Source organism: Calonectris borealis, chromosome Z, assembly GCF_964195595.1.
Source record: "Calonectris borealis chromosome Z, bCalBor7.hap1.2, whole genome shotgun sequence".
NCBI classification, from domain to species: domain Eukaryota; kingdom Metazoa; phylum Chordata; class Aves; order Procellariiformes; family Procellariidae; genus Calonectris; species Calonectris borealis.
This window is the reverse complement of record NC_134352.1, coordinates 12,933,237-12,940,002: the sequence shown is the minus strand read 5'-3', so window position 1 is coordinate 12,940,002 and position 6,766 is coordinate 12,933,237. Positions and strand designations below refer to the sequence as shown.

The following is a 6,766-nucleotide window of genomic DNA, read 5'->3' as shown; positions in this document are numbered from 1 at the left end:
GACAATGGGCTGGTTTAAGGCTTAAGCACAACCTCCTGAGACATTTCCCATTTTGTCTTCCTATTTTGCTCAATCACTTTCTTTGGGTATCAGTTCTGTATTGGACTTGCCAGCTCAACCTACAGAAACATCAGATTCTTAACCAGAAAGCCTTTTAGGCTGTATCTGCTGGGCCGCACAGAAATGTAAAGTACTGTTGTGAAACAAAAAGTAGAACATCATGATCATACTCCTTCACGCTTTTTCTCTGCTCAAGCTTCTACTAAATCTACAGGTTCGTATTTTGCAGCTGTTGCACATTTACGTTCTGAGGATGGGATGCAGGTGGTCTAATGTTGGACATCTAAGATAGATGCATGTCTCAGACTCCCTTAACAGCCAATAGAAAGGAAACAGTTGTCTGAACGTGATCCACCTGACCTCTTTCAGACACCTGCATCACAGTGAAATGAACTGTGTTCAGAAGGATCTAATTGACCATAAACGGAGCATATGTAATTAGACATAAGCTGCAAATGCAAGATTAATTTCACCAGATGATTCAGGAAATAAATATGACTGATGATTGTTCATGCCCTTAACACCTTTTGTAAATAAAATTTAGCCCATGATATATTTTCTAAGTTTCTGCTGGAAAGCAGGGATGACCAATACCTCTTACAACAGTTGACCTTAGAGAACAAATTCTTCACTGAGAATATCGCTGACAATCGCTTTTTTCCCCCACCTTTTTTTTTCCATCTATAAAAATAATTTCCATGCTCTGAATTTATAAGGCTTTTTCTAGCACAGCTTACAAATGATTAGCCATACATAAATGCAAGACATTTATTTAGCTTATTCACTATTTCAGTTGTCTTGCTCTAATTTTAAAAGTGCAATTTCAAACTCAATTTCCCATCCTTTTAATTGGGACCTCAACCACTACCTGTAATTAGGTGGTTTATTTTTGACTCATAATCCTTAGCTATCTCATCAAATCTGATGAATCAACTCAACTGTCTGAGTTATAGTTTATTATTCCTATGCAATTCACAGACCCTATTACTGGTTCGAAAGCCAAACTGTTAAGTTTCACTCTAAACAAAGATTCAGGGCTGACCTATCAATAAGCTTTGTCATTTAATGTGGTGCTTCTCACTCCCAGAATATGGAACTCCACTTTCACCTTCTTACACAAGCAAAAGCCCACATGTACACACATCATACATGCACAGAGACCTTCTTACAAAGTACAGTACCCCCTGCTTGTATTTCTGAGTGTAACCAGTGCTTTTATTTTAGGTTATAAGGCTTTGTTCAGAAAGCCAAGCTGAAGGGGATTTTGTTGCATGCTGAAGTTCTTACAGTTTAACCCAATCTGTAATCCTTAATGCACCTGTGAGAGACTGAACTGTAGAACATTTGTCTCAAAGATTGCTTGTCTAAGCAGAGAATCCTCTGAATACGATAAGAACGGCTATGAGGCCACGGAAACCTCCGGTTTGCAAAAGCTACGCTGTGTGCAAAACTCGGTGGAGGTCAACCGAAGGTTGTGAGAGATCCAGCGCTAGCTGCGTGAAGAGCGAGGCTGGAGTTGCGAGGAGCGTGTGCGCCCGTGCAGCCGCGTAATAGCCGCGTGACAGCTGCGTGAAGAGCGAGGCTGGAGCCACGTGAAGCGTATGCGCATGCGCAGGAATGCAGCAACATGCAAGTACGTGCCGTTGTCATGGGAACCGCAGCCCCTGAGCGAACACAAAAGGACTGCCAAGACAAGTCCCACCACCGAAACACCAAGAGGCTTGGACCCCCGGGACGCCGCGGACCCATGCCCTGGTGCGATCGCCCACCACCGGAACACTGAAAGACTTGGACCCCTGGGACGCTGCGGATCCATGGTGGTGACTATTCTTGCAACTCTATCCCGACTGCTTACTTGATTTGTCTTTTATACTAACCTAGGCTGTCGCTACTAATTTTTATTTTCAATAATAAAAGTTGTTTAGGACATGCGGCATTTGACCTCATTTTGTCTTAATTTCGCCCTTTGGATCATATCAAAACATCCCCCGACATTAGATCAGGACATTTAAATTGGCGTCACGGACAGGATCCCTTGAGACGAGAGTGCTGTATTGTTTGTAGTGTTTCCCAAATATGTGAGACCTCTCAGGAAAGTAAGGGGTGCAGGCGTGTTTGAAACTTACGTGCTGCCTTTCTGAGACAACCACTTCTCCACTTTATAAAAGTTCCCAAATACGTGAGACCTCTCAGGAAAGTAAGGGGTGCGGGTCTGTGTTTGAGATATTTGGAAACTTACATATTGCCTCCCTGAGACGACCGCTTCCCTGCTTTATATAAGATGAGCGATACTAAAACTGCCCCTTTGGGGAGAGAAGTTTTGTTTGGGTTTTTGGAAGAACATGGTGCATGACACTCTGTACTCGGAGTGGACTGGGCTCAGGGAAACTGGTATAATTTGCAGGGTGGTTGATTGAACGAGTGTTTTGCAAAAAGATGCAAGAGTAAGATCAGGAAAAGGAAAAGTGATTATTTGTGCTGTTGTCGGTGCCAGTTTGGCCGCTGCTGTAGAGGCGAGGGAACGCTGTCGTGTTGCGGAATCCCAAATTGTTGAATCCCTCCAAAACCTCGTTCGGTCCCTTCAGGCGCAAGTGGCGGAATTAAAAGAACAGCTTGAAGAAGAGAGAGACCAGGTGAAACATCTGCAGTCTGCTCTTAAGTAACTCCTTGCGGGCACTGCCCACGAGGAAATATCCCCCAGATCGGAAACTGGTTATCCTTTTAACGACTTGCAGGCAGTGAGAGAAAGAGTAGAAATTAGAACCGCCCTCGCTGCGACCCTTGGTTAAGACCAAGTATATTTACAATGATGATCAGGATCAGTCCCCCCAAGTCACAACCAAGGAGGTCCCCTATACTGCCACCGAGTTGGCGAAGTTAAAAAAGGATTTTGGCTGAACTCTTAGGGAGTTGGAGACAGAGTATGTACAGAGAGTATCGTTATCTGGGAGGGACCAGATTTCGTTTAGTGAAAAGGAGGTCGAGGGATATTGGGGACCTGGAGTATTTTTAACTACTGGGAATTACCGCATCCCTTGGTCTTTAACCCAGTGGGCAGCCTATTGGGCGGGGTGTTTGAACGCCCTGGAGAGGGGGGATCCCCTCGCAATCATGGGGACTGTTGATCAGTTGGTGGAAAGTGTGCAGAAGGTAGTTTGCTTGCAGATGCTGTATGATCAGAAGTTGAAGCCTAGGCAGGAGTCCCCATGTTGATGCCGGTAGGCTGTGAACGAATGACTCCCCTTGTAAGGGGACTCCCCTATTCCTTAAAGCCGATTGGTATACAGTTACAGGGGAGAATATAGGCAATGCCTCAGGGCGAAAGAGTTGCGGCTGCTTTAGAAGGACTTACACCTGGTTGGCACCGCTGGCCCCCGGATAGGAAGATGTGGACCTGGGGGGGAGGTTGCCCAAGAATTGATTAATTACGGGCGCAAGTATGGCCCCATTATCCTTCCAGCCACTAAAACAGACTCTAGAGACCTGAGACGAGCTGAAGTAAAAATGGTTTCGCGCCCTGGGGGTGATAGAAGAGGAAGGGACATCCCAAATAAGCTCAGTAGTCTGTGGGCAAAGAGGTGGCAAAAGGGGGTTCCACGTGACTTAATGGATGGATTGCCAACTGACAAGTTAGAAAGGCTGGTGTCAGGATGGCCCGATAAACCAGCAGATAAAGAGACTGGTTCTAAAAATACCACCTCTGGTTCACCCCCTTTGATTGACTTACCAAAGACAAATCTCAACCGAAATACAGTGGCAAACTAGATCCTTCGCCCTCCAATGGTGAGCGGGGGGGTGAAGGTTGGGTACGTATCAGACAGCTCACCAAAAACGGCTGGGATGATTTACTAATTACAGGTGTTGTGGGGCCAAAACAAGTGCCGGTCACATTTTTGGTAGACACTGGGGCTCAGATTTCAGCTATCAAAATGAAAGATGCTACTAGCTGTGGAGTTAAATTTTCTATACAGAGGCTGTTTGTAGCAGGTGCATTTGGCAATGTTCAACCACAGGCGTTGGCAATGGTCAACCTACGATTGCCGGGGGAAGATATTGCCACCACAGTAGCAATGGTTGTGGGAGAATGTCCACTCAACTCTTGGGACTTGATGTTCTTAAAGGGAGGACCTGGATTGATAATAAAGGGAGACAGTGGTCGTTTGGCTCTCCAACAATGGATATTCGGCTGCTACAAGCTGCGCTGCCACTTCCCCCTTCAAAGTTTATGAATGTTAAGCCTTACCCGATACCCTTGGGGGTCAGAGAGGGAATAACTCCTGTGTTGCAGGATTTAAAAGGACAAGGTATCATGGCTCCAGCCCACTGCCCTTCTAACTCCCCAGTGTGGCCAGTACGAAAATCCAACGACAAGTGGAGGTTAACCATGGATTATCGTAGACTTAATGCAAATACCGGCCCATTGACAGCCGCAGTACCGAATATTGCTGAGCTTACAGCTACAATCCAGGAACGAGCCCACCCGATCATGGCGACAGTGGATGTTAAGGACATGTTTTTTATGGTCTCCCTACAACCTGAGGACCAAGACTGTTTTGCTTTTACTTGGGAAGGTCACTTTCACCCGACTCCCACAGGGATATAAGCACTCCCCCACGTTAGTCCACCATGCGGTGGCGCAGGAGCTGGAAAGAGTTCAGGTAGAGAAGGGGATCAGTATTTACCAATATATTGATGATATTCTTATGGGAGGGGATGAGGTAGAAAGGGTTCAGATAACTCAAGGTAATATAATTTCCCATCTAGAAAGTTTGGGACTGAAGATTCTGCCTGAGAAAATACAAACACCCTTGAGTGAAGTGAAGTTTTTAGGGATTTGGTGGAAGGGAGGAATGACATGTATCCCATCAGACACCCTCTCTTTGCTAGACCAGATTAAGATGCCAGAGTTGAAAAGGGATTTACAGCATGTATTGGGGTTACTTGTGTTTTGGAGAAAACACATTCCCAATTTTTCAGTTATTGCAAGACCCCTATGTGACTTGTTGCAAAAAGGGGCCCAGTGGGAATGGACTGAACCTCATGAAGAGGTACTGCAGTTGCTGGTGTTTGAAGCGACTGCCCATCAAGCTTTGAGTTCTATTCACCCCACAGACCCGGTCCATATTGAGTGGGGATTTGCCAAAACCGGGCTATCCATTCATTTATGGCAAAAGGGCCTTGAAGGACCCACTCGGGTCTATTGGGTTCTATTCTCGTGGTTTTAAAGATGCTGAAAAAAGATATACAGTTTGGGAAAAGGGTTTGTTTGTAGTCAGTTTAGCTTTGAGAGAGACTGAACGAACTATTCAACAACAACCAATAGTGCTCAAAGGCCCATTTAAGATAATTAAAACAGTTTTGGCAGGTACTCCACCCCCTGACGGGGTGGCCCAGAGAGCCTCTGTGCGAAAATGCCCAGATAGAACATTACTGCGACATCTTCACGGTATCCGAGGGGGCCGTAAAGATGTTAACCATTCAAGAGGAGACGGGCCCAGATAGGGAAACGAGTGAACTCCACCCCATAATAAAAGTGGCCCCTCCATTTTCTGGGCAGTTGCAGAACATTTGGTTTACCGACGCTTCTTCCAAACGGGAAGAAAAAACATGGAAATAACAAGCCATAGCACTCTGTGTAGACATCAATGAACAAATAATTACTGAAGGGGAAGGTAGCACTCAAGTAGGGGAAATAATTGCAGTATGGAGTGTTTTTCAACATGAGGCCCAATCTGTTTCTCCTGCCTATATTTATATTGATTCCTATGCTGTGTTTAAAGGCTGCACCGAATGGCTTCTGTTTTGGGAACAAAACAGGTGGGAGGTCAATAGGATACCTGTATGGCAGAAGGAGAAATAGCAAGATATTCTGACTATTGCTAGGCAAGGAAAATTTGCAGTGGGCTGGGTGGCTTCCCACCCAAAAGATGGTACCCCTGTGAGCCAGTGGAATGGCAAAGCTGATGAACTAGCCTGACTGGCTCCCCTGCAAAACACCCAAATAGCAGAAGATTGGGAACGGTTGCTACAGTGGCTACATGTAAAAAGGAAACACTCAGGAGCCAAGGACCTCTATTTCGAGGCCCAAGCCCAAGGTTGTCCAGTTACTAGGGAAGAATGCAAGACTTGTGTGTCTGCTTGCGAACAATGTCATACCCGCTTAGAAAGATATCCCCTGGAGGATGACCCCCTGCACTTGCGGGAGGGGAAAGGGCTGTGGGAGACCTGGCAGGTGGACTATATCCGCCCTTTCTGGAAATCAGAAGGAAAGCATTATGTGTTGGTTGGGGTAGAGATAGTGTCAGGGCTAGTCCAAGCGGGAGCATTTGCTAGAGCGATGGGGGAAAACACAGTGAAAGCTCTGAAGGGGTAGTTTGGCACCTTCCTCAGACTGCAATCAATTCAATCAGATAATGGTTCCCACTTTACTGCCAGAATAGTCCAAGACTGGGCAGCTCAGGAGGGAATTTCATGGGTATATCATGCTCCATATTACCTGCAGGCAAACGGGATTGTGGAAAGAACAAATGGCTTGTTGAAGCGCTTTCTTAAATCACACAAGCCAGGATGAACCGAACGACTGTGGGATGCAGTGACTAGTGTCAACAGTCATTAGGGCATAAACGGATGCCCGAAAATTACCGCGTTTTGTCCGAAGGCCTCAACCATTATACCAGCCTCCTACGTCCCTGATCATCCTAAAAAT

At 45.9% G+C, this 6,766-nt stretch overlaps 1 pseudogene; it reads left to right on the top strand.

The window, feature by feature from the left end:
- Positions 1–2,341: 2,341 nt before the first annotated feature.
- LOC142075518 (uncharacterized) lies at positions 2,342–3,825 on the top strand (annotated as a pseudogene).
- The last annotated feature ends 2,941 nt before the right edge of the window (positions 3,826–6,766 follow it).